Raw genomic sequence first — 20816 nt, 5'->3', positions numbered from 1 at the left:
TGATTGATTGATAATTGATTGTGGATATTGTGGTGAGGAGAAGGATTAGATCTAACTCAGGCGGTGTTTAGATGTTGGTGGCCTGTTCAGCCTCAGAGACAGTGACAGTGATGTTGGTAGCCTGCTCGGCCTGTTCAGCCTCAGAGACAGTGATGTTGGTGGCCTGTTCAGCCTCAGAGACAGTGATGTTGGTGGCCTGCTCGGCCTGTTCAGCCTCAGAGACAGTGATGTTGGTAGCCTGTTCGGCCTGTTCAGCCTCAGAGACAGTGATGTTGGTGGCCTGTTCGGCCTGTTCAGCCTCAGAGACAGAGACAGTGATGTTGGTGGCCTGTTCGGCCTGTTCAGCCTCAGAGACAGAGACAGTGATGTTGGTAGCCTGTTCGGCCTGTTCAGCCTCAGAGACAGTGATGTTGGTAGCCTGTTCAGCCTCAGAGACAGTGATGTTGGTGGCCTGCTCGGCCTGTTCAGCCTCAGAGACAGAGACAGAGACAGTGATGTTGGTAGCCTGTTCGGCCTGTTCAGCCTCAGAGACAGTGATGTTGGTAGCCTGTTCAGCCTCAGAGACAGTGATGTTGGTAGCCTGCTCGGCCTGTTCAGCCTCAGAGACAGAGACAGTGATGTTGGTAGCCTGCTCGGCCTGTTCAGCCTCAGAGACAGAGACAGTGATGTTGGTAGCCTGCTCGGCCTGTTCAGCCTCAGAGACAGTGATGTTGGTAGCCTGTTCAGCCTCAGAGACAGTGATGTTGGTAGCCTGTTCAGCCTCAGAGACAGAGACAGTGATGTTGGTGGCCTGCTCGGCCTGTTCAGCCTCAGAGACAGAGACAGTGATGTTGGTGGCCTGCTCGGCCTGTTCAGCCTCAGAGACAGTGATGTTGGTAGCCTGTTCAGCCTCAGAGACAGAGACAGTGATGTTGGTGGCCTGCTCGGCCTGTTCAGCCTCAGAGACAGAGACAGTGATGTTGGTAGCCTGCTCGGCCTGTTCAGCCTCAGAGACAGAGACAGTGATGTTGGTGGCCTGCTCGGCCTGCTCAGCCTCAGAGACAGAGACAGAGACAGTGATGTTGGTAGCCTGTTCGGCCTGTTCAGCCTCAGAGACAGTGATGTTGGTGGCCTGCTCGGCCTGTTCAGCCTCAGAGACAGTGATGTTGGTGGCCTGCTCGGCCTGTTCAGCCTCAGAGACAGTGATGTTGGTGGCCTGCTCGGCCTGTTCAGCCTCAGAGACAGTGATGTTGGTAGCCTGCTCGGTCTGTTCAGCCTCAGAGACAGTGATGTTGGTGTCCTGCTCGGCCTGTTCAGCCTCAGAGACAGAGACAGTGATGTTGGTGTCCTGCTCGGCCTGTTCAGCCTCAGAGACAGAGACAGTGATGTTGGTGGCCTGTTCAGCCTCAGAGACAGTGATGTTGGTGGCCTGCTCGGCCTGTTCAGCCTCAGAGACAGTGATGTTGGTGGCCTGTTCAGCCTCAGAGACAGAGACAGTGATGTTGGTAGCCTGCTCGGCCTGTTCAGCCTCAGAGACAGTGATGTTGGTAGCCTGTTCAGCCTCAGAGACAGAGACAGTGATGTTGGTGGCCTGCTCGGCCTGTTCAGCCTCAGAGACAGAGACAGTGATGTTGGTAGCCTGCTCGGCCTGTTCAGCCTCAGAGACAGAGATGTTGGTAGCCTGTTCAGCCTCAGAGACAGAGACAGTGATGTTGGTGGCCTGCTCGGCCAGTTCAGCCTCAGAGACAGAGACAGTGATGTTGGTAGCCTGCTCGGCCTGTTCAGCCTCAGAGATAGAGACAGTGATGTTGGTAGCCTGCTCGGCCTGTTCAGCCTCAGAGACAGTGATGTTGGTGGCCTGCTCGGCCTGTTCAGCCTCAGAGACAGAGACAGTGATGTTGGTAGCCTGCTCGGCCTGTTCAGCCTCAGAGACAGTGATGTTGGTGGTCTGCTCGGCCTGTTCAGCCTCAGCCTCAGAGACAGTGATGTTGGTGGCCTGCTCGGCCTGTTCAGCCTCAGCCTCAGAGACAGTGATGTTTGTGGCCTGTTCAGCCTCAGCCTCAGAGACAGTGATGTTGGTAGCCTGCTCGGCCTGTTCAGCCTCAGAGACAGTGATGTTGGTGGCCTGTTCAGCCTCAGCCTCAGAGACAGTGATGTTGGTGGCCTGCTCGGCCTGTTCAGCCTCAGCCTCAGAGACAGTAATGTTTGTGGCCTGTTCAGCCTCAGCCTCAGAGACAGTGATGTTGGTAGCCTGCTCGGCCTGTTCAGCCTCAGAGACAGTGATGTTGGTGGCCTGTTCAGCCTCAGCCTCAGAGACAGTGATGTTGGTGGCCTGCTCGGCCTGTTCAGCCTCAGCCTCAGAGACAGTGATGTTGGTAGCCTGCTCGGCCTGTTCAGCCTCAGAGACAGTGATGACTCGGTCATAATGTCAGCCGGGTCTTAAAGAGGTGCTGGTGCAGCAGAAAGATGTTGTGGTAACGAGCTGTAGGGTTGTGGACCATTGGCCTACTTTCCTATGAGAATGAAGTGGGGGGGGGGGGGGGGGGGGGCTTTTAGAGTGAATCACGTGTCAGTCAGCCTAGTTTCAATGTTCCTATACAGCCACATAGCTGCCCACTTCTGAGTTGGCAAAAACTCTGACAACAGGTTGCTGTTGGCGTTATGGACTTGTTGTTGTCTCTGAAGTAGACCAGGTTGATGTTGTCTCTGAAGTAGACCAGGTTGATGTTGTCTCTGAAGTAGACCATGTTGATGTTGGCATTATGGACTTGTTGTTGTCTCTGAAGTAGACCAGGTTGATGTTGTCTCTGAAGTAGACCAGGTTGATGTTGGCATTATGGACTTGTTGTTGTCTCTGAAGTAGACCAGGTTGATGTTGGCATTATGGACTTGTTGTTGTCTCTGAAGTAGACCAGGTTGATGTTGGCGTTATGGACTTGTTGTTGTCTCTGAAGTAGACCAGGTTGATGTTGGCATTATGGACTTGTTGTTGTCTCTAAAGTAGACCAGGTTGATGTTGTCTCTGAAGTAGACCAGGTTGATGTTGTCTCTGAAGTAGACCATGTTGATGTTGGCATTATGGACTTGTTGTTGTCTCTGAAGTAGACCAGGTTGATGTTGTCTCTGAAGTAGACCAGGTTGATGTTGTCTCTGAAGTAGACCAGGTTGATGTTGGCATTATGGACTTGTTGTTGTCTCTAAAGTAGACCAGGTTGATGTTGTCTCTGAGGTAGACCAGGTTGATGTTGTCTCTGAAGTAGACCAGCTTGATGTTGTCTCTGAAGTAGACCAGGTTGATGTTGTCTCTGAAGTAGACCAGGTTGATGTTGTCTCTGAAGTAGACCAGGTTGATGTTGTCTCTGAAGTAGACCAGGTTGATGTTGTCTCTGAAGTAGACCAGGTTGATGTTGACATTATGGACTTGTTGTTGTCCCAGTAGACCAGGTTGATGTTGTCTCTGAAGTAGACCAGGTTGATGTTGACATTATGGACTTGTTGTTGTCCCAGTAGACCAGGTTGATGTTGGCATTATGGACTTGTTGTTGTCTCTGAAGTAGACCAGGTTGATGTTGTCTCTGAAGTAGACCAGGTTGATGTTGGCATTATGGACTTGTTGTTGTCTCTAAAGTAGACCAGGTTGATGTTGTCTCTAAAGTAGACCAGGTTGATGTTGTCTCTGAAGTAGACCATGTTGATGTTGGCATTATGGACTTGTTGTTGTCTCTGAAGTAGACCAGGTTGATGTTGTCTCTGAAGTAGACCAGGTTGATGTTGTCTCTGAAGTAGACCAGGTTGATGTTGGCATTATGGACTTGTTGTTGTCTCTGAAGTAGACCAGGTTGATGTTGGCATTATGGACTTTTTGTTGGCTCTGAAGTAGACCAGGTTGATGTTGGCATTATGGACTTGTTGTTGTCTCTAAAGTAGACCAGGTTGATGTTGTCTCTAAAGTAGACCAGGTTGATGTTGTCTCTGAAGTAGACCATGTTTATGTTGGCTCTAAAGCAGACCAGGTTGATGTTGGCATTATGGACTTGTTGTTGTCTCTGAAGTAGACCAGGTTTATGTTGTCTCTAAAGTAGACCAGGTTGATGTTGTCTCTGAAGTAGACCAGGTTGATGTTGGCATTATGGACTTGTTGTTGTCTCTGAAGTAGACCAGGTTGATGTTGGCATTATGGACTTTTTGTTGGCTCTGAAGTAGACCAGGTTGATGTTGACATTATGGACTTGTTGTTGTCTCTAAAGTAGACCAGGTTGATGTTGTCTCTAAAGTAGACCAGGTTGATGTTGTCTCTGAAGTAGACCATGTTTATGTTGGCTCTAAAGTAGACCAGGTTGATGTTGGCATTATGGACTTGTTGTTGTCTCTGAAGTAAACCATTGGAATGGCTTCTAGTGCCGTCGTCATGGCCACGTTACCGTAAGGAAGTTACAATCAACTGATCAACACACAATGTTGGGATTTGGTTTGTTGATATCTGTTATGTAATCCTAATAAGGGCCTAAAACCTGTTTTTAAACATGTAGGAATTCACAGAGTGTGTTCTGATAGGCTGTTAAAGTGTAGGCCAAAAGCACTGTACTCTTTTTAACTAGGCAAGTCAGTTACGAACCAATTCCTAGTTACAATTACCGTCTACCCAGGCCAAACGACTCTGGGCCAATTTCTCTCCGTCCTATGGGACTCCCAAGAACGGCAAGTTGTGATACAGCCTGGAATCGAACCAGGGTCTGTAATTACATCTCAAGCTCTGAGATGCAGTGCCTTAGACCGCTGCGCGACTCGGTAGCCGCACAGACCAGGCTGGACTATTCCTTACTGTATTATATTGTCTTTATGATGTGTTGTATACCTTTATATTGTCTTTATAATGTAATATATACCTTTATATTGTCTGGTGTATTATATACCTTTATATTGTCTGGTGTATTATATACCTTTATATTGTCTGGTGTATTATATACCTTTATATTGTCTTTATAATGTAATATATACCTTTATATTGTCTGGTGTATTATATACCTTTATATTGTCTGGTGTATTATATACCTTTATATTGTCTGGTGTATTATATACCTTTATATTGTTTTTATGATGTATTAAATACATTTATATTGACTTTATGATGTAATATATACATTTATATTGTCTTTATGATGTAATATATACCTTAACAGTGTCTTTATGATGTAATATATACATATATATTTGCTGGGTCTTAAAGAGGTGCTGGTGCAGCAGAAAGATGTTGTGGTAACGAGCTGTAGGGTTGTGGACCCTTAGTCTACTTTCATATGAGAATGAAGTGGGGGGGGGGGGGGGGGGGCTTTAGAGTGATTCACATGCGTCAGTCGGCCTAGTTTCAATGTTCCTATACAGCCACATAGTTGCCCACTTCTGAGTTGGCAAATACTCTGACAACAGGTTGCTGTTGGCGTTATGGACTTGTTGTTGGCTCTAAAGTAGACCAGGTTGATGTTGACATTATGGACTTGTTGTTGTCTCTGAAGTAGACCAGGTTGATGTTGTCATTATGGACTTGTTGTTGGCTCTGAAGTAGACCAGGTTGATGTTGGCATTATGGACTTGTTGTTGTCTCTGAAGTAGACCAGGATGATATTGGTATTATGGACTTGTTGTTGGCTCTGAAGTAGACCAGGTTGATGTTGGCATTATGGACTTGTTGTTGGCTCTAAAGTAGAACAGGTTGATGTTGGCATTATGGACTTGATGTTGTCTCTGTAGTAGACCAGGTTGATGTTGGCATTATGGACTTGTTGTTGGCTCTAAAGTAGACCAGGTTGATGTTGGCATTATGGACTTGATGTTGTCTCTGTAGTAGACCAGGTTGATGTTGTCTCTGAAGTAGACCAGGTTGATGTTGGCATTATGGACTTGATGTTGTCTCTGTAGTAGACCAGGTTGATGTTGTCTCTGAAGTAGACCAGGTTGATGTTGGCATTATGGACTTGATGTTGTCTCTAAAGTAGACCAGGTTGATGTTGGCATTATGGACTTGTTATTGTCTCTGTAGTAGACCAGGTTGATGTTGGCATTATGGACTTGTTATTGTCTCTGTAGTAGACCAGGTTGATGTTGGCATTATGGACTTGTTATTGTCTCTGTAGTAGACCAGGTTGATGTTGGCATTATGGACTTGTTATTGTCTCTGTAGTAGACCAGGTTGATGTTGGCATTATGGACTTGTTATTGTCTCTGTAGTAGACCAGGTTGATGTTGGCATTATGGACTTGATGTTGTCTCTGTAGTAGACCAGGTTGATGTTGTCTCTGAAGTAGACCAGGTTGATGTTGGCATTATGGACTTGATGTTGTCTCTAAAGTAGACCAGGTTGATGTTGGCATTATGGACTTGTTATTGTCTCTGTAGTAGACCAGGTTGATGTTGGCATTATGGACTTGTTATTGTCTCTGTAGTAGACCAGGTTGATGTTGGCATTATGGACTTGTTATTGTCTCTGTAGTAGACCAGGTTGATGTTGGCATTATGGACTTGATGTTGTCTCTGAAGTAGACCAGGTTGATGTTGGCATTATGGACTTGTTATTGTCTCTAAAGTAGACCATGACGAACATCTAGTGCCGTCGTCATTGCCACGTTACCATAAGGAAGTTCCAATCAACTGATCACCAGACAATGTTGGGATTTGGTTTGTTCATATCTGTTATGTAATCCTAATAAGGGCCTAAAACCTGTTTTTAAACATGTAGGAAGCCACAGAGTGTGTTCTGATAGGCTGTTATTTAAGTGAAGGCCAAAAGCACTGTACTCTTTTTAACTAGGCAAGTCAGTTACGAACCAATTCCTAGTTACAATGACCGTCTACCCAGGCCAAACCCGGACGATTCTGGGCCAATTGTGCTCCGTCTTATGGGACTCCCAAGAACAGCCAGTTGTGATACAGCCTGGATTCGAACCAGGATCTGTAATGACATCTCAAGCTCTGAGATGCAGTGCCTTAGACCACTGCGCCACTCGGTAGCCGCGTAGACCAGACTGGACTATTCCTTACTGTATTATATACCTTTATATTGTCTTTATGATGTAATATATACCTTTATATTGTCTTTATGATGTATTATATACCTTTATATTGTCTGTTGTATTATAAACCTTTATGTTGTCTGTTGTATTATAAACCTTTATGTTGTCTGGTGTATTATATACCTTTATAATTGTCTTTATGGTGTAATATATACCTTTATATTGTCTTTCTGATGTAATATATTCCTTTATTTTGTCTTTCTGATGTGTTACATATATATATATATATATATACAGTATATATTGGATGGGTTTTAAAGCAGTGATGGTGCAGCAGAAAGATGTTGTGGTAACGAGCTGTAGGGTTGTGGACCCTTAGACTACTTTCCTATGAGAATGAAGTGGGGGGGGGGGGGGGGGGGGCTTTTAGAGTGAATCACGTGTCAGTCGGCCTAGTTTCGATGTTCCTATACAGCCACATAGCTGCCCACTTCTGAGTTGGCAAATACTCTGGCAACAGGTTGATGTTGGCATTATGGACTTGTTGTTGTCTCTGAAGTAGACCAGGTTGATGTTGGCATTATGGACTTGTTGTTGTCTCTGAAGTAGACCAGGTTGATGTTGGCATTATGGACTTGTTGTTGTCTCTAAAGTAGACCAGGTTGATGTTGGCATTATGGACTTGTTGTTGTCTCTGAAGTAGACCAGGTTGATGTTGGCATTATGGACTTGTTGTTGTCTCTGAAGTAGACCAGGTTGATGTGGCATTATGGACTTGTTGTTGGCTCTGAAGTAGACCAGGTTGATGTTGGCATTAGGGACTTGTTGTTGGCTCTGAAGTAGACCAGGTTGATGTTGGCATTATGGACTTGTTGTTGTCTCTGAAGTAGACCAGGTTGATGTTGGCACTATGGACTTGTTGTTGTCCCTAAAGTAGACCAGGTTAATGTTGGCATTATGGACTTGTTGTTGTCTCTGAAGTAGACCAGGTTGATGTTGGCATTATGGACTTGTTGTTGTCTCTGAAGTAGACCAGGTTGATGTTGGCATTATGGACTTGTTGTTGTCTCTAAAGTAGACCAGGTTGATGTTGGCATTATGGACTTGTTGTTGTCTCTGAAGTAGACCAGGTTGATGTTGGCATTATGGACTTGTTGTTGTCTCTGAAGTAGACCAGGTTGATGTTGGCATTATGGACTTGTTGTTGGCTCTGAAGTAGACCAGGTTGATGTTGGCATTAGGGACTTGTTGTTGGCTCTGAAGTAGACCAGGTTGATGTTGGCATTATGGACTTGTTGTTGTCTCTGAAGTAGACCATGTTGATGTTGGCATTATGGATTTGTTGTTGTCTCTGAAGTAGACCAGGTTGATGTTGGCATTATGGACTTGTTGTTGTCTCTGAAGTAGACCAGGTTGATGTTGGCATTATGGACTTGTTGTTGTCTCTGAAGTAGACCAGGTTGATGTTGGCATTATGGACTTGTTGTTGGCTCTGAAGTAGACCAGGTTGATGTTGGCATTAGGGACTTGTTGTTGGCTCTGAAGTAGACCAGGTTGATGTTGGCATTATGGACTTGTTGTTGTCTCTGAAGTAGACCAGGTTGATGTTGGCATTATGGACTTGATGTTGTCTCTGAAGTAGACCAGGTTGATGTTGGCATTATGGACTTGATGTTGTCTCTAAAGTAGACCATGACGAACGTCTAGTGCCGTTGTCATGGCCACGTTACCATAAGGAAGTTCCAATCAACTGATCAACAGACAATGTTGGGATTTGGTTTGTTGATATCTGTTATGTAATCCTAATAAGGGCCTAAAACCTGTTTTTAAACATGTAGGAAGCCACAGAGTGTTTTCTGATAGGCTGTTATTTAAGTGTAGGCCTATAACACCGTACTCTTGTTAATCTTTATTTAACTAGGCAAGAAACTTAAGAACAAATTCCTGTTTGGTGTATTATATACCTTTACATTGTCTTTATTTTGTGTTAGAAACCTTTATATTGGCATTATGATGTATTATATACCTTTATATTGTCTTTATGATGTAATATACACCTTTATATTGGCTTTATGAGGTGCTGTACTATTCTTGTACACGTCGATATGTACAAGTCTTGGTCTCAATGTATCTTAGTCTTGTAATCTATGTATGTGCAGAGAGACTCTACATGCTGTCCAATGAAGGTGCCTTACTTTAGTTCAGGCACCGGCTTAGCCACCCTGGAAACCACAGTAGGACCCCTGCTCAAAGAACAGGAAGCAGCATGCAAACTCTAGACACTAGACTTGACTGTCAGCTCTACTAGCCAATACTCATAGTTATTATGCTCTAGTATAGAAACAAGAGTGGTAAGTACAATGAATTGAATGCAATGCAATGGCAGGACATATCAATACTTATCAGTAGGTGTGAATGGACATGCATTGATCTGCTCCTGGAAAATCCCATGTAGTCTTCCATCTGTTCAACACGCTCACACGCACACACACACACAGACACACACACACACACACACACACACACACACACACACACACACACACACACACACACACACACACACACACACACACACACACACACACACACACACACACACACACACACAGTCTTGTACAGCTAACCTTGTGGGGACACACACACACGCACGCACTAGGGAAATGAAAATATACACACACACACACACTGCTGACCAGCCATGCCAGCCTCACCAGCCATGCCAGCCTCACCAGCCATGCCAGCCTCAACAGCCATGCCAGCCTCACCAGCCATGCCAGCCTCACCAGCCTCACCAGCCATGCCAGCCTCACCAGCCATGCCAGCCTCACCAGCCTCACCAGCCATGCCATCCTCACAAGCCATGCCAGCCTCACCAGCCATGCCAGCCATGCCAGCCTCACCAGCATCACCAGCCTCACCAGCCATGCCAGCCTAACCAGCATCACCAGCCTCACCAGCCATGCCAGCCATGCCAGCCTCACCAGCCATGCCAGCCTCACCAGCCATGCCATCCTCACCAGCCATGCCAGCCTCACCAGCCATGCCAGCCTCACCAGCCTCACCAGCCATGCCAGACTCATCAGCCATGCCAGACTCATCAGCCATGCCAGCCTCACCAGCCATGCCAGCCTCACCAGCCATGTCAACCTCACCAGCCATGCCAGCCTCATCAGCCATGCCAGTCTCACCAGCCTCACCAGCCTCACCAGCCTCACCAGCCTCACCAGCCTCACCGGCCTCACCAGCCATGCCAGTCTCACCAGTCTCACCAGCCTCACCAGCCATGCCAGCCATGCCAGCCTCACCAGCCATGCCAGCCTCACCAGCCATGCCAGCCACAAATGGGACCATCCAGTCATCATGCATCCTCACTGACTCCACCCATCCCAGGGTGCGAGCTTCACCAGTCTCCCTGGTCCTCACTGACTCCACCCACCCCAGAGCTTCACCAGTCTCCCTGGTCCTCACTGACTCCACCCACCCCAGAGCTTCACCAGTCTCCCTGGTCCTCACTGACTCCACCCACCCCAGGGTACGATCTTCACCAGTCTCCCTGGTCCTCACTGACTCCACCCACCCCAGGGTGCGAGCTTCACCAGTCTCCCTGGTCCTCACTGACTCCACCCACCCCAGAGCTTCACCAGTCTCCCTGGTCCTCACTGACTCCACCCACCCCAGGGTGCGATCTTCACCAGTCTCCCTGGTCCTCACTGACTCCACCCACCCCAGGGTGCGAGCTTCACCAGTCTCCCTGGTCCTCACTGACTCCAACCAACCCAGAGCTTCACCAGTCTCCCTAGTCCTCACTGACTCCACCCACCCCAGGGTGCGAGCTTCACCAGTCTCCCTGGTCCTCACTGACTCCACCCACCCCAGAGCTTCACCAGTCTCCCTGGTCTCACTGACTACAACCACCCCAGAGCTTCACCAGTCTCCCTGGTCCTCACTGACTCCACCCACCCCAGAGCTTCACCAGTCTCCCTGGTCCTCACTGACTCCACCCACCCCAGAGCTTCACCAGTCTCCCTGGTCCTCACTGACTCCACCCACCCCAGAGCTTCACCAGTATCCCTGGTCCTCACTGACTCCACCCACCCCAGGGTGCGAGCTTCACCAGTCTCCCTGATCCTCACTGACTCCACCCACCCCAGAGCTTCACCAGTCTCCCTGGTCCTCACTGAATCCACCCACCCCAGAGCTTCACCAGTCTCCCTGGTCCTCACTGACTCCACCCACCCCAGAGCTTCACCAGTCTCCCTGGTCCTCACTGACTCCACCCACCCCAGAGCTTCACCAGTCTCCCTGGTCCTCACTGACTCCACCCACCCCAGGGTGCGAGCTTCACCAGTCTCCCTGGTCCTCACTGACTCCACCCACCCCAGGGTGCGAGCTTCACCAGTCTCCCTGGTCCTCACTGACTCCACCCACCCCAGAGCTTCACCAGTCTCCCTAGTCCTCACTGACTCCACCCACCCCAGGGTGCGAGCTTCACCAGTCTCCCTGGTCCTCACTGACTCCACCCACCCCAGTGTGCGAGCTTCACCAGTCTCCCTGGTCCTCACTGACTCCACCCACCCCAGAGCTTCACCAGTCTCGCTAGTCCTCACTGACTCCACCCATCCCAGGGTGCGAGCTTCACCTGTCTCCCTAGTCCTCACTGACTCCACCCACCCCAGAGCTTCACCAGTCTCCCTAGTCCTCACTGACTCCACCCACCCCAGAGCTTCACCAGTCTCCCTGGTCCTCACTGACTCCACCCACCCCAGGGTGCGAGCTTCACCAGTCTCCCTGGTCCTCACTGACTCCACCCACCCCAGAGCTTCACCAGTCTCCCTAGTCCTCACTGACTCCACCCACCCCAGGGTGCGAGCTTCACCAGTCTCCCTAGTCCTCACTGACTCCACCCACCCCAGAGCTTCACCAGTCTCCCTAGTCCTCACTGACTCCACCCACCCCAGAGCTTCACCAGTCTCCCTAGTCCTCACTGACTCCACCCACCCCAGAGCTTCACCAGTCTCCCTAGTCCTCACTGACTCCACCCACCCCAGGGTCTCCCTAGCTTCCAACGGACTCCAGCTGACATCCTCGACCTATCCTAATTAATCAGCACATTTAAAAAGTTCAGGGGCTCAAATTGTAACCTAACCTTCCCATGACTCCACTATAACAGTGACTGCAGTGTCCTTCCCATGACTCCACGATAACAGTGACTGCAGTGTCCTTCCCATGACTCCACTATAACAGTGACTGCAGTGTGTTACACCTTCCCATGACTCCACGATAACAGTGACTGCAGTGTCCTTCCCATGACTCCACTATAACAGTGACTGCAGTGTGTTACACCTTCCCATGACTCCACGATAACAGTGACTGCAGTGTGTTACACCTTCCCATGACTCCACTATAACAGTGACTGCAGTGTGTTACACCTTCCCATGACTCCACGATAACAGTGACTGCAGTGTGTTACACCTTCCCATGACTCCACGGTAACAGTGACTGCAGTGTGTTACACCTTCCCATGACTCCACGGTAACAGTGACTGCAGTGTCCTTCCCATGACTCCACGGTAACAGTGACTGCAGTGTCCTTCCCATGACTCCACGGTAACAGTGACTGCAGTGTGTTACACCTTCCCATGACTCCACGATAACAGTAACTGCAGTGTCCTTCCCATGACTCCACGGTAACAGTAACTGCAGTGTCCTTCCCATGACTCCACGGTAACAGTAACTGCAGTGTCCTTCCCATGACTCCACGATAACAATGACTGCAGTGTCCTTCCCATGACTCCACGGTAACAGTGACTGCAGTGTCCTTCCCATGACTCCACGATAACAGTGACTGCAGTGTGTTACACCTTCCCATGACTCCACGATAACAGTGACTGCAGTGTCCTTCCCATGACTCCACGATAACAGTGACTGCAGTGCCCTTCCCATGACTCCACTATAACAGTGACTGCAGTGTGTTACACCTTCCCATGACTCCACGGTAACAGTGACTGCAGTGTCCTTCCCATGACTCCACGATAACAGTGACTGCAGTGTGTTACACCTTCCCATGACTCCACGATAACAGTGACTGCAGTGTCCTTCCCATGACTCCACGATAACAGTGACTGCAGTGCCCTTCCCATGACTCCACTATAACAGTGACTGCAGTGTCCTTCCCATGACTCCACGATAACAGTGACTGCAGTGTCCTTCCCATGACTCCACGATAACAGTGACTGCAGTGTGTTACACCTTCCCATGACTCCACGATAACAGTGAGTCATCAAAGGATGCATGGCTGCTCAGTGTCCAGTTGTACGCTGCTCTCTACAAACAGACAGTCCACGGTGTCGATCTGTGGTGTTGGTCCGTGGTATTGGTCCGTGGGTGTCGGTCCGCGGCGTCGGTCCGCGGCGTCGGTCCCCGGCGTCGGTACGTGGCGTCGGTCCGCGGCGTCGGTCCGCGGCGTCGGTCCCCGGCGTCGGTCCGCGGCGTCGGTCCGCGGCGTCGGTGCGTGGTGTGTAATGAGGAGTCAACAGACGCTGCCCTTGACACATTTATGAAATTGTTTATTCCAGTTACTAACAAGCATGCGCCCATTAAGAACATGACAGTAAAAACTGTTAATCCAAACTCAGCTCCATCATTCATTGAATCAGATGGCTCATTCATCACAAAACGGACTGATATTGCCAACTTTAAGGATTTGTTCATTGGCAAAATAAGCAAACTTAGGCATGACATTCCGGCAACAAACGCTGACACTACACATCCAAGTTTAACTGACCAAATTATGAAAGACAAGCATTGTAATTGTGAATTACGACAAAGTGAGTGTGGAAGAGGTGAAAAAATTATTGTTTTCCATCAACAATGACAAGCCACAACGACAAGCAGGTCTGACAACTTGGATAGAAAAAAACTGAGGATAATAGCGAATGATATTGCCACTCCTATTTGCCATATTTTAAATTTAAGCCGACTGGAAAGTGTGTGCCCTCAGGCCTGGAGGGAAGCTAAAGTAATTCCGCTCCCTAACAATAGTAAAGCCCCCTTTACTGGCTCAAAAAGCCAACCAATCAGCCTGTTACCAACCTTTAGTAAACTTTTTGAAAAAATTGTGTTTGACCAGATACAATGTTATCTGGTTAAACACTTTCAGTACGCTTATAGGGAAGTACATTCAACAAGCATAGCACTTACACAAATGACTGATGATTTGGCTGAGAGAAATGGATGATTAAAAAGATTGTGGGGGCTGTTTTGTTAGACTTCAGTGTGGCTTTTGACATTATCGAACATTATCTAGTGCTGGAAAAAACGTATGTGTTATGGCTTTACACCCCCTGCTATATTGTGGGTAAAGAGTTACCTGTCTAACAGAACACAGACGGTGTTCTTTAATGAAAGCTCCCCCAAACATAATCCAGTTAGAATCAGGAATTCCCCAGGGCAGCTGTCTAGGCCCCTCACTTTTTTCAATCTTGACAAACGACATGCCACTAGCTTTGAGTAAAGCCAGTGTGTCTATGTATGCGGATGACTCAACACTATACACGTCAGCTACCACAGCGACTGAAATGACTGCAGCACTTAACAAAGAGCTGCAGTTAGTTTCAAAGTGGGTGGCAAGGAATAAGTTAGTCCTAAATATTTCTAAAACTAAAACAGTTGTATCTGGGACAAATAATTCACTAAACCCTAAATCTCAACTAAAGTTGAGGTGACTAAACTGTTTGGAGTAACCTTGGATTGTAAAATGTCATGGTCAAAGCATGTTGATGCTACAGTAGCTAAGATGTGTAGAAGTCTGTCCATGATAAGGCCCTGCTCTACCTTCTTAACAACACTATCAACAAGGCAGGTCCTACAGACCCTGGTTTTGTCGCACCTGGACTAATGTTCAGTCGTGTGGTCAGGTGCCACAAAAAGGTACTTAGGAAAATTGCAATTGGCTCAGAGCAGGGCAGCACGTCTGGCCCTTGGATCTACACAGAGAGTTAACATTAATAATATGCATGTTAACTTCCGGCTCAAAGTAGAGGAGAGATTGACTTCATCACCTCTTGTATTTATGAGAGGTATTGATATGTTGAATGCACCGAGCTGTCTGTTTCAACTACTGGCGCACAGCTCGGACACCCATGCATACCCCACAAGACATGCCACCAGAGGTCTCTTCAGACACCCATGCATACCCCACAAGACATGCCACCAGAGGTCTCTTCAGACACCCATGCATACCCCACAAGGCATGCCACCAGAGGTCTCTTCAGACACCCATGCATACCCCACAAGGCATGCCACCAGAGGTCTCTTCAGACACCCATCCATACCCCACAAGACATGCCACCAGAGGTCTCTTCACAGTCCCCAAGTCCAGAACAGACTATGATTGGTGCACAGTACTACATAGAGCCATGACTACATGGAACTCTATTCCACCTCAAGAAACTGATGCAAGCAATAAAATTAGATTTTTTTTAAACTGATAAAAATACACCTTATTTAACAGCAGGGACTGTGCAGACACACACACACACACACAAAATAACACACGTACACATAGATTTTGTATTGTAAATATGTGGTACTGGTGGAGTCGGGGACTGAGGGCACACAGTGTGTTGTGAAATCCGTGAATGTTTTCAGCGTGTGCTGTTGGAATGCCCCGGGGGGAGTTTGAGTTCTAGGGGGAAAGACAACATTAAAATCTCTGTGCTTATTGGACCAAAATGTTGCCATTAGATCCAATAGTGATGCATCTTTGTATGAAAAAAGTACAGAAATGTAGTGACTCGCTACTGGAAGTGTCTGTGGATAAGATAGTGTGATAACTCTGAATTGCACTTGTCAGAACGTCAATGGAGACAAGTAAAAATAAAATGTGTACAACGGTGGATTCCAATGCAGCAATGGCTGATCACATTTAAGGAAGTTGTCCTGATGGAACTCTCCACAGCCAGGATCCACAGGGCCAGGGTGTCCACTCTCCACGGCCAGGATCCACAGGGCCAGGGTGTCCACTCTCCACGGCCAGGATCCACAGGGCCAGGGTGTCCACTCTCCACGGCCAGGATCCACAGGGTCAGGGTGTCCACTCTCCACAGCCAGGTTCCACAGGGGCCAGGGTGTCCACTCTCCACGGCCAGGATCCACAGGGCCAGGGTGTCCACTCTCCACGGCCAGGATCCACAGGGGCCAGGGTGTCCACTCTCCACGGCCAGGTTCCACAGGGGCCAGGGTGTCCACTCTCCACGGCCTGGTTCCACAGGGGCCAGGGTGTCCACTCTCCACGGCCAGGATCCACAGGGCTCAGGGTGTCCACTCTCCACGGCCAGGATCCACAGGGCCAGGATGTCCACTCTCCACAGCCAGGATCCACAGGGCCAGGATGTCCACTCTCCACAGCCAAATAGCCAACCAATCAGCCTGTTACCAACCTTCAGTAAACTTTTGGAAAAAATTGTGTTTGACCAGATACAATGTTATCTGGTTAAACACTTTCAGTACGCTTATAGGGAAGTACGTGCAACAAGCATAGCACTTACACAAATGACTGATGATTTGGCTGAGAGAAATGGATGATTAAAAATATTGTGGGGGCTGTTTTGTTAGACTTCAGTGTGGCTTTTGACATTATCGAACATTATCTGATGCTGGAAAAAACGTATGTGTTATGGCTTTACACCCCCTGCTATATTGTGGGTAAAGAGTTACCTGTCTAACAGAACACAGAGGGTGTTCTTTAATGAAAGCCCCCCCAAACATAATCCAGTTAGAATCAGGAATTCCCCAGGGCAGCTGTCTAGGCCCCTCACTTTTTTCAATCTTGACAAACAACATGCCACTAGCTTTGAGTAAAGCCAGTGTGTCTATGTATGCGGATGACTCAACACTATACACGTCAGCTACCACAGCGACTGAAATGACTGCAGCACTTAACAAAGAGCTGCAGTTAGTTTCAAAGTGGGTGGCAAGGAATAAGTAAGCCCTAAATATTTCTAAAACTAAAACAGTTGTATTTGGGGCAAATAATTCACTAAACCCTAAATCTCAACTAAAGTTTAGGTGACTAAACTGCTTGGAGTAACCTTGGATTGTAAAATGTCATGGTCAAAGCATGTTGATGCAACCGTAGCTACGATATGGAGAGGTCTGTCCATGATAAGGCCCTGCTCTACCTTCTTAACAACACTATCAACAAGGTAGGTCCTACAGACCCTGGTTTTGTCGCACCTGGACTAATGTTCAGTCGTGTGGTCAGGTGCCACAAAAAGGTACTTACAGCACGTCTGGCCCTTGGATGTACACAGAGAGTTAACATTAAAAATATGCATGTTATCTTCCGGCTCAAAGTGGAGGAGAGATTGACTTCATCACCTCTTGTATTTATGAGAGGTATTGACATGTTGAATGCACCGAGCTGTCTGTTTCAACTACTGGCACACAGCTCAGACACCCATGCATACCCCACAAGGCATGCCACCAGAGGTCTCTTCAGACACCCATGCATACCCCACAAGGCATGCCACCAGAGGTCTCTTCAGACACCCATGCATACCCCACAAGGCATGCCACCAGAGGTCTCTTCAGACACCCATCCATACCCCACAAAACATGCCACCAGAGGTCTCTTCACAGTCCCCAAGTCCAGAACAGACTATGGTTGGCGCACAGTACTACATAGAGCCATGACTACATGGAACTCTATTCCACCTCAAGTAACTGATGCAAGCAATAAAATTAGATTTTTTAAAAACTGATAAAAATACACTTTATTTAACAGCAGGGACTGTGCAGACACACACACACACACACAAAATAACATATGTGCTATACACACACGTACACATGTATTTTGTATTGTAAATATGTGGTACTGGTGGAGTCGGGGACTGAGGGCACACAGTGTGTTGTGAAATCCGTGAATGTTTTCAGCGTGTGCTGTTGGAATGCCCCGGGGGGAGTTTGAGTTCTAGGGGGAAAGACAACATTATAATCTCTGTGCTTATTGGACCAAAATGTTGCCATTAGATCCAATAGTGATGCTTCTTTGTATGAAAAAAGTACAGAAATGTAGTGACTCGCTACTGGAAGTGTCTCTGGATAAGATAGTGTGATAACTCTGAATTGCACTTGTCAGAACGTCAATGGAGACAAGTGAAAATAAAATGTGTACGACGGTGGATTCCAATGCAGCAATGGCTGCTCACATTTAAGGAAGTTGTCCTGATGGAACTGTCCACGGCCAGGATCCACAAGGCCAGGGTGTCCACTCTCCACGGCCAGGTTCCACAGGGGCCAGGGTGTCCACTCTCCACGGCCAGGTTCCACAGGGCCAGGGTGTCCACTCTCCACGGCCAGGATCCACAGGGCCAGGGTGTCCAATCTCCACGGCCAGGTTCCACAGTGGCCAGGGTGTCCACTCTCCACGGCCAGGTTCCACAGGGCCAGGGTGTCCACTCTCCACGGCCAGGATCCACAGGGCCAGGGTGTCCACTCTCCACGGCCAGGTTGCTGGTGGTGGTGGCACATGTGTTTTATGAATCCTATATATTAAAATAATAAACACACAAAATAAGTACAAGGACCCCTGTTAAGATTCCTTTATTGTCCAATTGTACACAAAGTCCAATGGAAATGCAGCTTCAGCTTTATGTTCAGGCAACTGCTTAGCCAGCCTGTCAGCAACTGCAGTACAGTAGGACCCCTTCTCAAAGCACAGGAAGCAGCATGCAAACTCTAGACTTGACTGTCAGCTCTACTTGCCAATACTCATAGTTATTATGCTCTAGTATAGCAACAAGAGTGGTAAGTGCAATGAATCAAATGCAATGCAATGGCAGGACATAGCAATACTTATCAGTAGGTGTCAGTTCTGTTGCAGGTATTGAGCGGCCTCTGATACAATGAGTGATGGGCCTAACTGAAGAGATTGTATCTGAGGAGAAAGATGGATCAGACACAGGTTCAACTCCCCGTCTGCATGCCGGCTGGTTACCTACATACTACAGTATGAGGGATGGGGGTTTCCAGTTTATTCATCTTCCTCTCTCTCTCTCTCTCTCTCTGTCTCTCTCTCTCTCTCTCTCTCTCTCTCTCTCTGTCTCTCTCTCTCTCTTTCTCTCTCTCTCTCTCTCTCTCTCTCTCTCTCTCTCTCTGTCTCTCTCTGTCTGTCTCTCTGTCTCTCTCTCTCTCTGTCTCTCTCTCTGTGTGTCTCTCTCTCTCTGTCTCTCTCTCTCTCTCTCTCTCTCTCTGGTTCTGTCTGTTTCTTTAAAATGACAAACGATACAAGGCAGACAGGAAGCTGTCAACTGAGGAGGGAGTTTTACTCTTCATTCATTCATTCATTCCTCTCTCTCTCTCTCTCTCTCTCTCTCTCTCTCTCTCTCTCTCTCTCTCTCTCTCTCTCTCTCTCCTTTCTCATACACACCTGCTGCAATGGTACCTTCAGTTCTGATAAATTCAATGTGTTCTTCTTGGAAGGTTTTGTCACTAAGTGTTTACAGCCAAGCTACATGATTTCACTCAACCACATATGCTGACATGAGCTTAGGAATGTGTATCTATTGCCTATGAAGGTAAATTACATTGCACATGCTCAAATTAACAAAGTACTCCTGTTTAGAACAATGAACGCTAACATGAAAGTGATTAGGCAGAATCACTGACAACCATGCATAACCCATGCAGACAACTCATTTTGACTTGTGTAGTAAGTAAATAGTAAATAGCCTTATCCAAGCCAGAACAGCTCATAGGCCAGGAGCATATCGCCTGTTTCTGGACACTCTTAGAAAAAAGGGTTCCAAAAGGGTTCTTCGACTGTCCCCATAGGAGAACCCCTTTTGGTTCCAGGTAGAACCCTTTTGGGTTCCATGTAGAACAACTCAAAATGAGTTGTCTGCATGGGTTATTCACTAGTCTATCTCCTGTTTCTGTAACGTGAGGCATCTTGATGTACAGTCCACCCCCTGAACAGGACACTAGTCTATCTCCTGTTACTGTAGTGAGACAGCTTGATGTACCAGTACACCCCCTGGACAGGACACTAGTCTATCTCCTGATTCTGTAGTGAGGCAACTTGATGTACAGTACACCCGCTGGACAGGACACTAGTCTATCTCCTATTTCTGTAGTGAGGCATCATGATGTACAGTACACCCCCTGGACAGGACACTAGTCTATCTCCTGTTTCTGTAGTGTCCTTTTGTGTGGTTTATTAATCTACTTCCTGGTACAGTCCTTTTGTGTGGTTTATTAATCTACTTCCTGGTACAGTCCTTTTGTGTGGTTTATTAATCTACTTCCTGGTACAGTCCTTTTGTGTGGTTTATTAATCTACTTCCTGGTACAGTCCTTTTGTGTGGTTTATTAATCTACTTCCTGGTACAGTCCTTTTGTGTGGTTTATTAATCTACTTCCTGGTATAGTCCTTTTGTGTGGTTTATTAATCTACTTCCTGGTAGTGTACAGACCTTTGGGCTGCATTCTAAACACTTAACATACACACCCTATCCCCTCAGCCCTCAAATTAAGTGGACACTTCTGATGACGTTCCGTGACGTCTGATGAGTTTACACTTGCAGGGCGAGGGGCGAGGGGCGAGGGGTGGAAGGAAGAAATAAATTATAAATGGATCGCCTTTGCCCGGAAATGTGTCACTCGTCCGTCCCGCGACGATTGTATTTTCAGCCTCTTACTTCCACTTGTATGTTGACTCCATATTGACGTTGAGGTTTTAAGTTTTGGTTAACTTTTCTTAGCTGATGTACAATCATCGCGAATTGAATTATGGGGTGTTTCAGGCCCCCCTGAAGTGAACATA

General features: G+C 47.5%; 1 protein-coding gene across 1 annotated transcript in view; it reads right to left on the bottom strand.

Moving 5' to 3' along the window:
• Positions 1-20816, bottom strand: part of LOC129864907 (dual specificity tyrosine-phosphorylation-regulated kinase 2) — a 501483-nt gene that overhangs the window by 294629 nt on the left and 186038 nt on the right. The window lies entirely within an intron of this gene.

This window comes from Salvelinus fontinalis, chromosome 11 (assembly GCF_029448725.1).
Source record: "Salvelinus fontinalis isolate EN_2023a chromosome 11, ASM2944872v1, whole genome shotgun sequence".
In the NCBI taxonomy this organism is placed as follows: domain Eukaryota; kingdom Metazoa; phylum Chordata; class Actinopteri; order Salmoniformes; family Salmonidae; genus Salvelinus; species Salvelinus fontinalis.
The sequence above is the reverse complement of the archived record's forward strand: the minus strand, read 5'-3'. Positions and strand labels throughout refer to the sequence as shown.